Here is a 3,354-nt window from a genome sequence, read left to right as displayed (position 1 = left end):
CATTACTGGATGGGGAGGTCTTGAATTCTTCCCCCATGATCCATTAACCTTACATTAACCTTACGTTCAGCCCGAAGGGCATTCTCGACTCTTGCGTAGGCAACAGACATTATCATTACTTAAGTAAACACGAAATAATTCCCACAAACCCATTTTGAACTTCACATTTGCAGAATACAGAACAGAAAAACTAATTACGATACTGGCCATAAGATTGGAGGCACAAAATTATAGTACATGAGAAGTCGGCATACTCCACACCAGGTCACACTCAATACAAACAAAATGTCCAAATAATGGTGTATGTGTATGTTGTAAGAGTGACCTCATATCTGTCTATACTATTCAAACTATTTCATTTGTCTCCTGAAAGGGAAACTATACCACTTTAATCGTTATCAACAGTGATTTCCCATTTCATCTTCTCTTCCTGTATCTATGAAGGGGTTTTAAGAATTGAAGTAATGAATGAGGAAACAATCTTTCCTTCCTTCTTTATAACTTAAAGATGGAAATAGAATTTATCTTAGCGTGGTTTCTAAAATCTGCACAAGGAGAATGCATGTATTTTGAATCTCAAATGAAGTCAGTGTCTGCCTGAATAAAGAAATAATTCGAATGTAACAGACAATGGAGGAGCTGCTTTCATTCAGTACTCTCTGCCCTTCCTTGGCGATAATGTATTGTATTTCATCATTTCCAGGAATTTTCTTCTCTGTTAAGGACCTCTTACGGGTCATTTTGTGTTTAGAATGAAGCTTAATGAAGACAATTTTAATGTTTGAAATTAACTATTTTGAAGCATAGGATATGAAACTGATTTTATTTTTAGAGAAAAATGTTATATTGATCCAATGAAAATAAAGAGGGCACAATTTGCTCAACACAGAAGAAAATTGTATTCCCAACCTGAGACATGACTACTGTGCTAAAAAATGTTCACATGTCTCTTTGCATTTAATCGTGAGAAATTCATGATTGTGTTCATAATAATATTAATTTATTACGTCAGTAGCTTTTCTGTTGAAAGTCTAAAATCAAATATACTGAGGTCTTAATTTTATTAGTCATTTCTTTGAATGTCTATATTCTTTATATGATTTTTTGAGTTCTGTGTATTATCTTGACTTCCTTTTTCCTCATTTACCTCACTGTTCTGACTTGGTTTTTCATTTGACTTCAGATGTGACAGGAGTTGGAAGAAAATATAACCAGGGAACTCAATGAAGGTATGTTCTAACAGCTCACAAATAAAATGTTATATTTAGATACTATACCTGATTTTTAAATATGGTGGAAAACTTCCACAGAGGTGCTGTTTCATTTCCACATCCCTCTTCTTCATCCCGTTGATGCAACCAGGGACTCTTCTTTGCAGGTGAAGTGCAAGATTTAGCAGCTTCTTTCCAATAAGCTAGAAAGGTGGCACAAGCCCTCTTGTGTCTGTTTTCAGAAGAGAAGCCTGGTCAATTAAAGAGAGACTCAGATGCTGAAGCCTGGTCAGTAAGTAATGAATCTTTGGCCACCATATCCCATGAAACAGAAGGAAGAATACTGCTGAGTTCTCGGTAGCACCTTCTGATCTTCAAATGAGAAATGAGTCACATTGGGCGAATGCCCTCAGGATGATAGAGGATTAAGGACTGTCTGGATTAGAAAGCTATTGAAGTCATATTCAATGCTGAGAGTCTATTGTTCTGTTTAATCCTGTGATTCTACGATGATTTCATAAGGGTGAGGAGACAGGGGGCAAACGGTACTAAGAATGACAGGATTGAAAAACCGTTTACAAATATCAATATAATTGTTAGAATCTCAATGGACACTCTTTGTCCCATGACCAACAGTACTGAAAATCAAAGCAAAATTTTTATTGACGCCCTGGTTATCAGTTTAACCAAAAGATACAAAGAAGTTGCCGCTAACTGCTATTGTGGTTTTTATTTTATTGAAACAGGCAAATCAAATTATTGGCATGATTGATTGTGTGGTGAACTCAAAAGCAAACATCAGCATACTTAAGTAGGAAGTAAAGTTCAACATGAGCATAAGTAAAGAGGTTTTCATGAACACCATCCTGATTGTTATTTATATAGTGTTTTCTACAGCAAAAATTTAAAAGAAGATCATAGTAACAATTGGCTGAAATCAAGGCAACACACATCTTAAGTGTAATAAGAAGATGAACTTTATTATAGCACTTGAAACATTGAAAGCATTGTGTTTGAACTTTAAAACACCTTGTAGGGTAGATGACTTCCCCAAGAGCTTGAGTTCAACTCATCCCTATGATAAGATACATGCTGCCTATGACACCATGACCAACTTCCTTCACTTCAAAGGGCTCAGGACACTCTTAGGCTCAGTTGGACCAGTGACAATTTTCATGCTTCTCACACACAGAATTCCTTCATATAATGAATCCTTTGTCCCAAGGAAAAGTAAAGAATTACACACATACATATATGTGGTATGTGTATACATACACACATATAAACATACATATATATAAGGTCAATTGATTTTCCTTCGTTCCTTTCCCAGCAGCTACTGATAAACTTTGATTACAAACCTTGACGGACTTCTCCAATAGACAACAGACTGAAAAATCCTTGAGAATGTCAAAGATGAATTAGCATCCAGAAATACGCTTAGAGGAAGAAATAATGTTTATGTATCAAATGAACTATGTTTGACAATGTTTACTGCTTTTCCATTAAATATACAAATGTGAAAAAATCTTGACTTCGAAAATATGTTGTCATGTTTTAATATGCACCAGGTGTATATGTATGAAAATATGTTTGTACAATCCTTTATTAAAAACGTTTATTTCACTATATTTTTAACAGTGTCCCTCAAATTGTTAGTTGTTGCAGGAATTCTCGAGACCACTAAATTGGCTAGAACACTTTAATTACCTATCGTTGAACATTATAATGTAATTTCTATTTAAGAAATAATAGATAAGACAGGTTTACTTCTTATTCAGATACAATTGCTAAACTAGTTGTCATTTTTAATTAAAAAAGAAGACAAGCTTACTTTCAGATGTATTTTTCCTTCCATTTCGTGTACTGGAGAACACTGGTCCGACATATATGAGTTCTTGCTGCTGATTGCTAACATCTTAGTGCATCAACGGAGAGTTAACTGCGTATTGTTTTGATTCTCATCTCTCTAAACAAGAATGATTTAGGGCATTTTTCCTGTCACCATACATAACGTTAATTACTTCCTCTAAAAAGTACCTGTTCATATCGTTTCAATGTGTATCAATTGGGGAAGGCCTTGTATTCTTCTCAACTTTGAATCAGTTTTCTATATATTTTAGAAATCAGGCCTTTCTCCAGG

The 3,354-nt window shown here is 34.7% G+C and overlaps 1 long non-coding RNA gene across 1 annotated transcript; it reads left to right on the top strand.

Annotated features, from left to right (window-relative positions):
- Positions 1-1,181: 1,181 nt before the first annotated feature.
- Positions 1,182-2,842, top strand: LOC140524342 (uncharacterized). Its single transcript, XR_011973673.1, has 2 exons — positions 1,182-1,229; positions 2,545-2,842. It is a non-coding gene; the product is annotated as an uncharacterized lncRNA (long non-coding RNA).
- Positions 2,843-3,354: the final 512 nt, after the last annotated feature.

The sequence above is a fragment of the Notamacropus eugenii genome, chromosome 2 (genome assembly GCF_028372415.1).
Source record: "Notamacropus eugenii isolate mMacEug1 chromosome 2, mMacEug1.pri_v2, whole genome shotgun sequence".
NCBI lineage: Eukaryota > Metazoa > Chordata > Mammalia > Diprotodontia > Macropodidae > Notamacropus > Notamacropus eugenii.
Note: the sequence above shows the minus strand (reverse complement) of the source record. Positions and strands in the feature narration are given on the sequence as shown.